Source organism: Balaenoptera ricei, chromosome 17 (genome assembly GCF_028023285.1).
Source record: "Balaenoptera ricei isolate mBalRic1 chromosome 17, mBalRic1.hap2, whole genome shotgun sequence".
NCBI classification, from domain to species: Eukaryota; Metazoa; Chordata; class Mammalia; order Artiodactyla; family Balaenopteridae; genus Balaenoptera; species Balaenoptera ricei.
In genome coordinates, this window is record NC_082655.1 from 33,000,282 (window position 1) to 33,015,872 (window position 15,591).

The window sequence follows — 15,591 nt, forward strand, 5'->3', positions numbered from 1 at the left end:
AATAAGTTCATCTGTATCTTTTTTTAGATTCCACATATAAGTGATAATCATACAATATTTGTCTTTGTCTGACTTACTTCACTTAGTATGATAATCTCTAGGTTCATCCATGTTGCTTCAAATGGCATTATTTCATTCTTTCTTATGGCTGAGTAGTATTCCATTTTATATATGTACCACATCTTCTTTCTCCATTCCTCTGTCGATGGACATTTAGGTTGCTTCCATGTCTTGGCTATTGTAAACAGTGCTGCAATGAACATTGGGGTGCATGTATGTTTTCAAATTATGATTTTCTCTGGGCGTATGCCCAGGAGTGGGATTGCTGGATCATATGGTAACTCTATTTTTAGTTTTTTAAGGAACCTTCATACTATTCTCCATAGTGGCTGTATCAATTTACATTCCCACATATATACATTCCCACATATATTGAGGGGCTATCAGTAAAGGATGTGTCAGAGTGTTCCCTTTTCTCCATACCCTCTCCAGCATTTGTTATTTGTAGACTTTTTTTTTTTTTTTTTTTTTGCTGCCCCGTGCAGCCTGTGGCATCCTAGTTCCCTGACCAGGGATCGAACCTGTGCCCCCTGCATTGGAAGCGTGGTGTGGTAACCACTGGACCGCCAGGGAAGTCCCTGTAGACTTTTTAATGATGGCCATTCTGACCAGTGTGAAGTGTTACCTCATCCTAGTTTTTTTTTTTTTTAATATTTATTTATTTAATTTATTTATTTGGCTGCACTGGGTCTCAGTTGTGGCACGTGGGATCTTTTAGTTATGGCATGTGGGATCTAGCTCCCTGACCAGGGATCAAACCCAGGCCCCCTCCATTGGGAGTGCAGAGCCTTAGCCACTAGACCACCAGGGAAGTCCCCTTCATTGTAGTTTTGATTTGCATTTCTTTAATAATTAGTTGAGTATCTTTTCATGTGCCTATTGGCCATCTGTATGTCTTCTTTGGAGAAATGTCTATTTAGGTCTTCTGCCCATTTTTTTAATTGGATTATTTGGTTTTTTGTTGTTGAGTTGTATGAGATGTTTGTATATTTTAGAAATTAAGCCCTGATCTGTTGCATCATTTGCAAATATTTTTCCCATTCTGTAGGTCTTTTCATTTTTCTAAATGGTTTCCTTTGCTGTGCAAAAGCTTGTAAGTTTGATTAGGCCCCATTTGTTTATTTTTGCTTTTATTTCTATTGCCTTGGGGGACCGACCTAAGAAACAATTGGTACGACTTATGTCAGAGAATGTTTTCCTTATGATCTCTTCTAGCTTTATGGTGTCTTGTCTTATATTTAAGTCTTTTAGCCATTTTGAGTTTATTTTTGTGCATGGTGTGAAGGCGTGTTCTCCACTGATTTACATGCAGCTGTCTAACTTCCCCAGCACCACTTGCAAAACAGACTGTCTTTTCCCATTTTATATTATTGCCTCCTTTGTCTAATATTAATTGACCATAGTTGCGTGGGTTTATTTCTGGGCTCTCTGTTCTGTTGCATTGATCCATATGTCGTTTTTTGTGTGCCAATACCACACTGCTTTGATTACTGTAGCTTTGTAGTATTGTCTGAAGTCTGGGAGCGTTATGCCTCCTGCTTTGTTCTTTTTCCTCAGGATTGCTTTGGCAATTCTGGGTCTTTTATGATTCCATATAAATTTTAGGATTATTTGTTTTAGTTCTGTGAAAAATGTCATGGGTATTTTAATAGGGATTGCATTAAATCTGTATATTGCTTTGGGTAGTATGGTAATTTTAACAATTTTATTTCTTCTAATCCAAGAGCATGGGATATCTTTCCATTTGCTTAAATCATCTTCAGTTTCTTTAGTTAATGTTTTGTAGTTCTCAACCTATAAGTCTTTCACCTTCTTGGCCAGGTTTATTCCTAATTTTTTTTTTTTTTGGTGCTTTATTAAAAGATACTTTGTTTTTTTTACTTTCTGCTATTGCATTGTTAGAGTAAAGAAATGCAACCAATTTCTGTATGTTAACCTTGTATTCTGCTGCCTTGCTAAATTCATTTATCAGTTCTAGTAGTTTTTGTGTGCCAGTCTTTAGGATTTTCTGTATACAGTATCATGTCATCTGCATATAGTGACAATTTTACCTCTTCCCTTCCAATTTGGATACACTTTATTTCTTTTTCTTGCCTGATTGCTGTGGCTAGGAATTCCAATACTATGTTGAATAGAAGTGGTGAGAGTGGGCATCCTTGTCTTGTGCCAGATTTTACTGGGAAGGCTTTCAGCTTTTCACTGTTGAGTATTATATTGGCTGTGGGTTGTCATAAATAGCTTTTACTATGTTGAGATGTGTTTCCTCTATACCCACTTTGGTAAGAGTTTTTATCATGAATAGCTGTTAAATTTTGTCAAATGCTTTTTCTGCATCTATTGAGATGATCATGTGGGTTTTTTCCTTTCTTTTGTTGATATGGTGTATCACATTGATTGATTTGCATATGTTGAACCATCCTTGTGAACTTGGGATGAATCCCAATTGGTTGTGGTGTATGAGGTTTTTTGTGTGATGTTGGATTTGGTTTGCTAGTATTTTGTTAAGAATTTTTGCATCTATATTAATCAAAGATATTGGCCTATAATTTTCTTTTTTGGTGGTATCTTTATCTGGTTTTGGTATCAAGGTGATGGCAGCTTCATAGAACATCTTTGGGAGTGTTCCCTCCTCTTCAAACTTGTGGCAGAATTTGAGAAGGATCAGTAAAATTCTTCTTTGTGTGTTGGTAGAAGTTGCCTCTGAAGCCATCTGGTCCTAGACATTTTTTGTAGGGAGTTGTTTTTTTTGTTGTTGTTTGTTTTATTACAGATTCTATTTCACTTCTAGTGATCAGTCTGTTCAAATTATCTATTTCTTCTTGATTCAATTTTGGTGCACTGTATGTTTCTAGAAAGTTGTCCATTTCTTCTAGGTTGTTGAATTGGTTGGCATATAATTGTTCATAGTATTCTTTTATGGTTATTTGTATTTCTGTGGTATCAGTTGATATTTCTCCTTTTTCATTTCTTATTTTGTTTATTTGGGTTAGTTCTCTTTTCTTCTTGGTGAACCTGGCCTGAGGTTTCTCAGTTTAGTTTATCCTTTCAAAGAACCAGCTCTTGGGTTTTGTTTGTTTGTTTGTTTGTTTTTTTATACTGCAGCTTCTTATTAGTCAGCAATTTTATACACATCAGTGTATACATGTGAATCCCAATCCCCCAATTCAGCACACCACCATCCTCACCCAACCGCGGTTTTCCCCCCTTGGTGTCCATACGTTTGTTCTCTACATCTGTGTCTCAACTTCTGCCCTGCAAACCAGTCATCTGTACCATTTTTCTAGGTTCCACATACATGCGTTAATATACGATATTTGTTTTTCTCTTTCTGACTTACTTCACTCTGTATGACAGTCTCTAGATCCATCCACGTCTCTACAAATGACCCAATTTCGTTCCTTTTTATGGCTGAGTAATATTCCATTATATATATGTACCACATCTTCTTTATCCATTCGTCTCTCGATGTGCATTTAGGTTGCTTCCATGACCTGGCTATTGTAAATAGTGCTGCAATGAATATTGGTGTGCATGTGTCTTTTTGAATTATGGTTTTCTCTGGGTATATGCCCAGTAGTGGGATTGCTGGATCATATGGTAAATCTATATTTAGTTTTTTAAGGAACCTCCATACTGTTCTCCATAGTGGCTGTATCAATTTACATTCCCACCAACAGTGCCAGAGAGTTCCCTTTTCTCCACACCCTCTCCAGCATTTGTTGTTTGTAGATTTTCTGATGATGCCCATTCTAACTGGTATGAGGTGATACCTCATTGTAGCTTTGATTTGCATTTCTCTAATAATTAGTGATGTTGAGCAGCTTTTCATGTGCTTCCTGGCCATCTGTATGTCTTCTTGGAGAAATATCTATTTAGGTCTTCTGCCCATTTTTGGATTGGGTTGTTTGTTTCTTTAATATTGAGATGCATGAGCTGTTTATATATTTTGGAGATTAATCCTTTGTCCGTTGCTTGGTTTGCAAATATTTTCTCCCACTCTGAGGGTTGTCTTTTTGTCTTGTTTATGGTTTCCTTTGCTGTGCGAAAGCTTTGAAGTTTAATTAGGTCCCATTTGTTTATTTTTGTTTTTATTTCCATTACTCTAGGAGGTGGATCAAAAAATATCTTGCTGTGATTTATGTCAAAGAGTGTTCTTCCTATGTTTTCCTCTAAGAGTTTTATAGTGTCCGGTCTTACGTTTAGGTCTCAAATCCATTTTGAGTTTATTTTTGTGTATGGTGTTAGGGAGTGTTCTAATTTCCTTCTTTTACATGTAGCTGTCCAGTTTTCCCAGCACCGCTTATTGAAGAGACTGTCTTTTCTCCACTGTATATCTTTGCCTCCTTTGTCATAGATTAGTTGACCATAGGTGCGTGGGTTTATCTCTGGGCTTTCTATCTTGTTCCATTGATCTATGTTTCTGTTTTTGTGCCAGTACCATATTGTCTTGATTACTGTAGCTTTGTAGTATAGTCTGAAGTCAGGGAGTCTGATTCCTCCAGCTCCGTTTTTTTCCCTCAAGACTGCTTTGGCTATTCGGGGTCTTTTGTGTCTCCATACAAATTTTAAGATGATTTGTTCTAGTTCTGTAAAGAATGCCATTGGTTATTTGATAGGGATTGCATTGAATCTGTAGATTGCTTTGGGTAGTATACTCATTTTCACAATATTGATTCTTCCAATCCAAGAACATGGTATATCTCTCCATCTGTTGGTATCATGTTTAATTTCTTTCATCAGTGTCTTATAGTTTTCTGCATACAGGTCTTTTGTCTCCCTAGGTAGGTTTATTCCTAGGTATTTTATTCTTTCTGTTGCAATGGTAAATGGGAGTGTTTCCATAATTTCTCTTTCAGATTTTTCATCATTAGTGTATAGGAATGCAAGCGATTTCTGTGCATTAACTTTGTATCCTGCAACTTTACCATATTCATTAATTAGCTCTAGCAGTTTTCTGGTGGCAGTTTTAGGATTCTCTATGTATAGTATCATGTCATCTGCAAACAGTGACAGTTTTACTTCTTCTTTTCCAATTTGTATTCCTTTTATTTCTTTTTCTTCTCTGATTGCCGTGGCTAGGACTTCCAAAACTTTGTTGAATAATAGTGGTGAGAGTGGACATCCTTTTCTCGTTCCTGATCTTAGAGGAAATGCTTCCAGTTTTTCACTGTTGAGAATGATGCTTGCTGTGGGTTTGTCATATATGGCCTTTATTATGTTGAGGTAGGTTCTCTCTATGCCCACTTTCTGGAGAATTTTTATCATAAATGGGTGTTGAATTTTGTCAAAAGCTTTTTCTGCATCTATTGAGACGATCGTATGGTTTTTCTTCTTCAATTTGTTAATATGGTGTATCACATTGATTGATTTGCGTATATTGAAGAATCCTTGCATCCCTGGGATAAATCCCACTTGATCGTGGTGTATGATCCTTTTAATGTGTTGTTGGATTCTGTTTGCTAGTATTTTGTTGAGGATTTTTGCATCTATATTCATCAGTGATATTGGTCTGTAATTTTCTTTTTTTGTAGTATCTTTGTATGGTTTTGGTATCAGGGTGATGGTGGCCTCATAGAATGAGTTTGGGAGTGTTCCTTCCTCTGCAATTTTTTGGAAGAGTTTGAGAAGGATGGGTGTTAGCTCTTCTCTAAATGTTTGATAGAATTCACCTGTGAAGCCATCTGGTCCTGGACTTTTGTTTGTTGGAAGAGTTTTAATCACAGTTTCAATTTCATTACTTGTGATTGGTCTGTTCATATTTTCTGTCTCTTCCTGGTTCAGTCTCAGAAGGTTATACCTTTCTAAGAATTTGTCCATTTCTTCCAGGTTGTCCATTTTATTGGCATAAAGTTGCTTGTAGTAGTGTCTTAGGATGCTTTGTATTTCTGCCGTGTCTGTTGTAACTTCTCCTTTTTCATTTCTGATTTTATTGATTTGAGTCCTCTCCCTCTTTTTCTTGATGAGTCTGGCTAATGGCTTATCAATTTTGTTTATCTTCTCAAAGAACCAGCTTTTAGTTTTATTGATCTTTGCTATTGTTTTCTTTGTTTCTATTTCATTTATTTCTGCTCTGATCTTTATGATTTCTTTTCTTCTGCTAACTTTGGGTTTTGTTTGTTCTTCTTTCTCTAGTTTCTTTAGGTGTAAGGTTAGATTGTTTACTTGAGCTTTTTCTTGTTTCTTTAGGTAGGCTTGTATAGCTATAAACTTCCCTCTTAGAACTGCTTTTGCTGCATCCCATAGGTTTTGGGTCGTCGTGTTTTCATTGTCATTTGTCTCTAGGTATTTTTTTATTTCCTCTTTGATTTCTTCAGTGATCTCTTGGTTATTTAGTAACGTATTGTTTAGCCTCCATGTGTTTGTCTTTTTTACGTTTTTTTCCCTGTAATTCATTTCTAATCTCATAGCGTTGTGGTCAGAAAAGATGCCTTATATGATTTCAATTTTCCTAAATGTACTGAGACTTGATTTGTGACCCGAGATATGATCTATCCTGGAGAATGTTCTGTGCGCACTTGAGAAGAATGTGTAATCTGCTGTTTTTGGATGGAATGTCGTATAAATATCAATTAAATCTATCTGGTCTATTGTGTCATTTAAAGCTTCTGTTTCCTTATTTATTTTCATTTTGGATGATCTGTCCATTGGTGTAAGTGAGGTGTTAAAGTACCCCACTATTATTGTGTTACTGTCGATTTCCTCTTTTATAGCTGTTAGCAGTTGCCTTATGTATTGAGGTGCTCCTATGTTGGGTGCATATATATTTATAATTGTTATATTTTCTTCTTGGATTGATCCCTTGATCATTATGTAGTGTCCTTCCTTATCTCTTGTAACATTCTTTATTTTAAAGTCTATTTTATCTGAGATGAGTATAGCTACTCCAGCTTTCTTTTGATTTCCATTTGCATGGAATATCTTTTTCCATCCCCTCACTTTCAGTCTGTACGTGTCCCTAAGTCTGAAGTGGGTCTCTTGTAGACAGCATATATATGGGTCTTGTTTTTGTATCCACTCAGCAAACCTGTGTCTTTTGGTTGGAGCATTTAATCCATTCACGTTTAAGGTAATTATCGATATGTATGTTCCTATGACCATTTTCTTAATTGTTTTGGGTTTGTTTTTGTAGGTCCTTTTCTTCTCTTGTGTCTCCCACTTAGAGAAGTTCCTTTAGCATTTGTTGTACAGCTGGTTTAGTGGTGCTGAATTCTCTTAGCTTTTGCTTGTCTGTAAAGCTTTTGATTTCTCCATCAAATCTGAATGAGATCCTTGCCGGGTAGAGTAATCTTGGTTGTAGGTTCTTCCCTTTCATCACTTGAAGTATATCATGCCACTCCCTTCTGGCTTGTAGAGTTTCTGCTGAGAAATCATCTGTTAACCTTATGGGAGTTCCCTTGTATGTTATTTGTTGTTCTTCCCTTGCTGCTTTCAATAATTTTTCTTTGTCTTTGATTTTTGCCAATTTGATTACTATGTGTCTCGGCATGTTTCTCCTTGGGTTTATCCTGTATGGGACTCGCTGCACTTCCTGGACTTGGGTGGCTATTTCCTTTCCCATATTAGGGAAGTTTTTGACTATAATCTCTTCAAATATTTTCTCAGGTCCTTTTTCTCTCTCTTCTCCTTCTGGAACCCCTATAATGCAAATGTTGTTGCGTTTAATGTTGTCCCAGAGGTCTCTTATGCTGTCTTCATTTTTTTTCTTTAGTCTGTTCTGCAGCAGTGAATTCCACCATTCTGTCTTCCATGTCACTTATCTGTTCTTCTGCCTCAGTTATTCTGCTATTGATTCCTTCTAGTGTAGTTTTCATTTCAGTTATTGTATTGTTCATCTCTGTTTGTTTGTTCTTTTATTCTTCTAGGTCTTTGTTAAACATTTCTTGCATCTTCTCGATCTTTGCCTCCATTCTTTTTCCAAGTTCCTGGATAATCTTCACTATCATTATTCTGAATTCTTTTTCTGGACGGTTGCCTATCTCCACTTCATTTAGTTGTGTTTCTGGGGCTTTATCTTGTTCCTTCATCTGGTATATAGCCCTCTGCCTTTTCATCTTGTCTATGTTTCTGTGAATGTGGTTTTTGTTCCACAGGCTGCAGGATTATAGTTTTTCTTGCTTCTGCTCTCTGCCCTCTGGTGGTTGAGGCTATCTAAGAGGCTTGATGAGAGGCTCTGGTGGTGGGTAGAGCTGACTGTTGCTGTGGTGGTCAGAGCTCAGTAAAACTTTAATCCACTTGACTGTTGATGGGTGGGGCTGGGTTCCCTCCCTGTTGGTTGTTTTGCCTGAGGCAACGCAACACTGGAGCCTACCTGGGCTCTTTGGTGGGGCTAATAACAGACTCTGGGAGGGCTCACGCCAAGGAGTACTTCCCAGAACTTCTGCTGCCAGTGTCCTTGTCCCCATGGTGAAACAGAGCCACCCCCCGCCTCTGCAGGAGACCTTCCAACACTAGGAGGTAGGTCTGGTTCAGTCTCCCCCGGAGTCACTGCTCCTTCCCCTGGGTTCCGATGCGCACACTATTTTGTGTTCGCCCTCCAAGAGTGGGGTCTCTGTTTCCCCCAGTCCTGTCGAAGTCCTGCAATCAATTCCCACTAGGCTTCAAAGTCTGATTCTCTATGAATTCCTCCTCCCGTTGCTGGACCCCCAAGTTGGGAAGCCTGACGTGGGGCTCAGAACCTTCACTCCAATGGGTTGACTTCTGTGGTATAAGTGTTCGCCAGTCTGTGAGTCACCCACTCACCAGTTATGGGATTTGATTTTACTCTGATTGCACCCCTCCTACCATCTCACTGTGGCTTCTCCTTTGTCTTTGGATGTGGGGTATCTTTTTTTGGTGAGTTCCAGTGTCTTCCTGTCGTTGGTTGTCCAGCAGCTAGTTGTGATTCTGGTGTTCTCGCAAGAGGGAGTGAGAGCACATCCTTCTACTCCGCCATCTTGGTTCCTCCTTCCCAGCTCTTGCTTTTATTGATTTTTTTTCTATTGTTTTTTTTTTAAACCTCTATTTTATTAATTTCCTTCCTTCAGCTGACTTTAGGTTTTGTTTGTTTGTTCTTCTTTTTGTAATTCTATTAAGTGGTAGGTTAAGATGTTTATTTGAGATTTTTCTTGTTTTTTGAGGAAGGCCTGTATCACTATGAACTTCCCTCTAAGAACTGCTTTTGCTTCATCCCATAGATTTTATATGGTTCCGTTTTCATTGTCATTTGCCTCAAGATATTTTAAAATTTCTTCTTTGATTTCATTGTTGATCTATTTGTTTTTTAGTAGCATGTTTAGTCTTCATGTGAGTTTTTTTTTCTCGTTTCTTTTTCAGTGGTTGATTTCTTGTTTAATACCATTGTGATTAGAAAAGATGCTTGAAATAATTTCTACACTCTTAAATTTTTTGAAGCTTGTTTTGTGGCCTAGTATGTGGTCGATCCTAGAGAATGTTCCATGTGTACTTGAAAAGAATGTGTATTCTGCTTTTTTTGGATGTACTGTCCTGAAAATATAAAGTCTAACTGTTCTGTTGTATCATTTAAGATCTCTGTTGCCTTATTGATTTTCTGTCTCAAAGATCTGTCCATTGATGTGAGTGGAGTGTTAAAGTCTCTTACTATTATTGTCTTCCCATCAGTTTCTCCCTTTATGTCTGTTAGTATTTGTTTTATGTATTTCAGTACTCCTATATTAGGTGCATATATGTTGACAAGTGTAAAATTCTCTTCTTGTATTGATCCTTTTAACATTATATAGTGTCCTTCTTTATCTTTCTTTATGCCCTTAGTTTTAAAGTCTATTTTGTCTGATATGAGCATTGCAACCCCTGCTTTCTCGTCATTTCTGTTTGCATGAAATATCTTTTTCCATCCCCTCACTTTCAATCTATGCATGTCCTTTGCCCTAAAGTGGGTCTCTTGGAGCAGCATATTGTTGGCTCTTGTTTTTTTAACCAATCTGTCGCTGTGTGTCTTTTGATTGGAGCATTTAGTCCATTAACATTTAAGGTAATTATTGATAGATATGTATTTATTGCCGTTTTTAAACCTTGTTTGCCCATTGATTTTGTATTACTTCTTTGTTCCTTTTTCTTTTTCCTTTTGTGGTTTGATGATTTTCTTTTGTATTATGCTTATGTTCTCTTCTTTTTGTTTTTTTGGAATCTATTATATGTTTCTGATTTATGGTTGCCTTGTTTTCTCAAGTATATTAACCCCTTTCTGTATCTACTTGCTTTAGACTGATAGTCATATAGGCTCAAACACATTATAGAAAAAAAAAATTCTACAATTTTTTTTTTTTTTTGCTCTTCTTCCCCACATTTTATGGCTTTGTCCCCTTTATATCTTCATGCTCATCCTTTTGCTGTTCATTGTGGTTATCATCTCTTTCACAGATTTTTTATAAAATCTCTCTACAGGCTTATTTAAGTGATTTACTTTCCAGTTGTGATTTTCTCTTTCCTGTAGATTCTTACTTCTTTCCTTTCTAGAGAAGACCTTTAATATTTCCTTTAGGATATGTTTTTATTGCTGTATTCTTTTAATTTTTGCTTGTCTGAGAAATTCTTTCTGTCTCCTTCTAAATGAAGATCTTGCTGGGTAGAATATTCTAGGTTGCAGATTTTTCCCTCAGGACTTTGAATATGTCTTGTTACTCCTTTCAGGCATGCAACGTTTCTATAGAGAAATCAGCTGATTGCCTTATGGGGACTCCCTTGTAATTAACTCTTTGTTTTTCTCTTGCTGCCTTTAGAATCTTCTCTTTAATTTTTGCCAACTTAATTATAATATGTCTTGGTGTAGGTCTGTTTGAGTTTATCTTATTTGGAACCCTCTGTGCTTCCTGTACCTGGATATCTGTTTCCTTCTTTAGGTTTGGGATGTTTTAGCCATAATTTCTTCAAATACATTTTCAATCCCCTTTTGTCTTCTCCTTCTGGGATTCCTAGTATGCATAGATTGGCATGCTTTATATTATCCCATAGGTCTCTTATGTTCTCTCTTTTTTTTTCATTTGGGTTTCTGTCTGCTGTTCTAATTGGATGATTTTCATTATTCTATCTTCCAGATCATTTATTCGTTCTTCTGCATTATTCATCCTGCTATTCATTGCCTTAGGTCAGCTTTTGTCTCTGCAAATGAATTTTCTAATTTTTCTTGGCTCCTCTTTATAGTTTCTAGTTTGTTTTTTTGTTTTTTTACAGTAATCTGCATTTCTGTCAATAGCCTTTCTTAATTCCTTCAGTATTTTCATTACCTTCTCTGTGAACTCAGTGTCTATTAGACTGAAGAGGTTTGTTTCATTGTTTGTTCCTTCAGGGGAATTCTCTTGATGTTTTAATTGAGAGTGGTTCCCCTGCTTCTTCATTTTTTTCCCCTTATATTTCTCCTACTCTGAGTTTAGGAGAAATAATTAACTACTGTGGTCTTGGAGGGTTATTTTTATGTGGGAGCATCCCTGTGTAGCCTGCGTGAGTTTAATATTTTTTGGTGTGAGGGCTGTTTTTAGTATGGATGCTTGCTGCCTCTTTCCTCAGTGTATGCTGGCCATTATCCCCTTAATAGGAGGTGTGACTGGTATTTTGGTGACCAGAGCCTGCACTGGATATTGAATGGGGCCTCCTCTTTGCTCTGTGGTTGTCACTGCCCTGTCACTGTCACTGCCCTGTCAGGGGCAGGGTCTGCTCCCTAGTTGTTGGAGTAGAAGCCCCCAATCCATTTCTGAGCCGTGTTTCTGAGCTGCAGTATGAGATAGGCAGGATTGGAGTGTACCCACTGGGAAAGGAGCCCCTGGGTATTCCTCTGCCGGAGCTGTTCCCCAGTGAGTGTGCGCTGTTGTGTCACCTTTTTATCTGTTGTGCGGGCTCACAGAGTCCTTGGGAATGCCAGCACTCGGCCCTAGTGTCCCTCAGGCGTTGTTTTCACAAGGCCACCAGCACAGATCCACTAAAGTCAGGTTTTAGGACCACAGCAGTTGCGCACCTGGACCCACTGTGGAAGCTATGGAGGCAGCCCAGACCCTGGCCAAGCCCCCACGTGCACGCACCCGCAAAGCCCACAGCTGCTAAGGCCAGACTGTCCCAGCAGCAGAAGCAGCCATTGTCCGTTTGGATGTCCCACAGGTGCTGAATTTACAAAGCTGGTGGCACAGGTATAAAACTGTGGCTCACACAGTCGCAGTCAGCCCTGCTTCCTAAGTCACGTGGCCCCTGGCACTCAGCTGTGGATGCTGCTTTTAAAGCGTTCAACAGGGAAAAACAAGAAAGATGATGCAAAACGAAATGCCATTTTTTGGCAGTGACATTGGATTCCAGGAAAGCGAGTAACCCAAAGAGAGGTAAGCCACGACAGTAAGGAACAATGTACTTACTGTAAGGAGGAAGAACATTGGAAAACAGATTGCCCTAGGCTGAATCATAAGAAGAAACACAATAAGACGAGAGCCTCTCACATGGTAGGAAGAGAGGAACACTCTGATGAATGAAGAGGCCTGGGGCTCCCTTGGACTTGCCTAATTCCCCACACCCCGAGCCCTGGGTAAAATTGACAGTGGGGAATGAACTGCAAGTTTGCTGGGATGAAGGAGAAGATTGATCATCATTCTGGGAAAAAGCTGGAAGATGGCCCCAAATTCTTGAGATGTTGATATGGTTCCTGGCAAGCCCACTGTGTTGAGACCCTCTCTGACTACCCTGCTCTGGACCACTTTGCTGGTGGTGACATGAGACAGACGGTTGCTATAGGTGTCATCAAAGCAGTGGACAAGAAGGCAGTTGGAGCTGGCAAGGTCACCAAGTCTGCCCAGAAAGCTCAGAAGGTTAAATGAATATTATACCTGCCACCCCAGTCTTAATCAGTGGTTGAAGATGGTCTCAGAACAGTTGGTCTCAACTGGCCATTTAAGTTTCATAGTAAAAGACTGGTTAATAACAACAATGCATTGTAAAACCTTCAGAAAAAGGAGAATTTTTTGTGGACCATTTGTTTTGTGTGTGGCAGTTTTGTTATTAGTTTTTAAAATCAGTATCTTTTAATTGGTTAAAGCCCTCCTTAAGGAAATTATCCCCTGATTTGGATTAAGGCATTGGAATTACATTCATCCTGGAGACCACAATCAACAGGAAAACCCGAGAAAATGGATACTAATTTAACTTGAGATAAGGCCTTGCCAGTTGCCCTGCTATGGATCAGTGGCTCCCAGTAGCAGGCTTAAATTAAGTCCCTTTGAAACACTGAATGGTAGGCCATTCCAGGTGTCTGCCCAGGTGAGAGAATCTATAGATGCTTTAAAAGACCTAGCAGTTGCCAATGATGTTGAGACTTTGGGCACTATACTAATCTCTGTTCATGAGTTTGCCTCCAACAGGTCTGCCTATCCAACTGAAGTAGATGGGAATTTCATTGTAGCTGGAGAAGGGTCAACCAAGTTGTTTAATTTTGTCCAAATAAATAGCACAGGAATTTAGTATATGTATTGGGAACTGGAACCAAAACACCCAAGTTCAATTACAAATTAGACAACAAAGTGCTAACTGGCTTCATCAGGTTCAGATAGTTGTAGATACAAAAAAGGACTGACTAAATATTCTAAGGAATGTTTGTCACCTCCAGAAGTAGCCAGAGCGGTCTTTGTCCTTTTCCCACAAGTTGGTGGAGTGGACATTGTCAGTCAGGAATTGTAATAGGAAAGAACCTTTGTATTCTATTACAAGTTAATCACTAAAATTATGTTGCCTATGAGCTTAAATTATACATAGTGGCCCATCTCTGGGAACCCTGCCTCGCAGGTAATGAGCATTAAGCTAAAAAAACCTTTGTTTAGCTCACAGGAAACATCCTGACCAGGCCCACCTGTGAATGACTGCAGGCAGGAAGAAATTAACACATCCCCTCTGGAGGTGTACCGGAACCAGGAAGTGTTTGACTTTACTCCCTCCCCTTTTAGTATAAAAGAAGCCTGAGTTCTAACTCAGGTGCGATGGTTCTTTGGGGCACAAGTTCACCATCTTCTTGGTCTGCAAGCTTTCTGAATAAAGTCGCTATTCCTTGCCCCAACAGCTCATCTCTTGATTTATTGGCCTGTTGTGTGGTGAGCAGTATGAGCCTGGACTTGGTAACACTGAGCCCAGGAAGTGCAAAATTCCAGAAGGGAGATTTAGGTTAGGTACTAGAAAGGTGAGTCTGTTAGAGACCACGGAATGAGCTATATTCCCAAATTTATCTCTCCAGCCACTTGCAAGCAGAGGTTTGATGGCCACCTTTTAGGGTTTCTCTTAATGCTATGAGATTGTCCTAGGTAACCTCAAAGGCTCCTTCAAGGTTCTACGATTCCATCAGCCTTGTCCTTGGCCAAATGTATTAATTAGGACTTGTGACTTCATATAGCAGGCACCCAACTAACCAGAGCTAGAATGTATGGGCTGTCTTGGAAGAGCAAATATGCAGCTGATCCTCAGTCGTAACGGAACCAGGAACATGAAACCTGCAGGACTCTCTTCAATTCATGCCTCCACTTTGGCTTTGCTGACTTTCTTCTCTTTCTTAATCTAATTTCCATCATATATCAGAAAACATAGCCACTGACAGCTCCTGGCCTTTTTTTTCCCCATCTAATAGTTTCTGTCACTGGAGATGAACTGCCTCTTTGGTATCAAGGCAAAAAATAACATATCTTCACAGGCAAGGGTACAGACTGACCCATTTTAGGAGTCTGCAGCCCCTATACCACCATCAGTTGAAGCCAGGAGAATGGGATTAGTTAGAAAATGGCAGGTCTCTTGGGAACACTATGGATAGATCAGAAAAGGAAGCATACTAAACAAAATAGTCCCCTACCTCAAAGCAAAATGACAGGAAGCTGGTGCTTGGGCATTAAGAACACCACAGGTTTAAAGTCTTTCTAACTCCACCATATACAAACTATGAACATAAATTTTAGGACTCGGGAATCTTCCAAGTTGATAACCACAATCTTTCCTAGAATATCTGAAAGGGATATTCACTGTTAATGCTGTGTATTCGGCAACTGTAATGTGCTTAGTGCTGAGCTAGGTGCTATGCTGGGTACAGAGCTATAGACCATGGTTCCTATGTTCAAAGATCTAACAATTGAATGGGATTAAGGACTGAGGAGCATTCTGAGAACCATTTTAAATATAATTAAATAGAGGATTATCCCTTACCGATGACTATGAATAGTCCTCGCATCAAGTTTAAGTTAAAACTATCTTCTCAAGGAAACCCTCAATGGTTCAGAAGTAGCTTAGGCTGCAGAAATCTGTATTGTTTATTCATTTGTTCACTCATAAGCACTTCGTATGAATTCACCTTTGCTTTAGACACACTACTAAGTGGTAGAGTTACAGTTCCCTACCCTCAAATTTCTCAGCTGCTGTTCTCTCTGCCTGGATTATTCTTCACCTAACTCCCATCTCCCATTGCCACCATCACCTTGTATTTAACTCCTGTTCAGTTTTATAGATATTAGCCTTCCTCGACTCTCTTGACTGGGTTAAGACACTGCTGTATATTTCCATAGCTTTTATCCC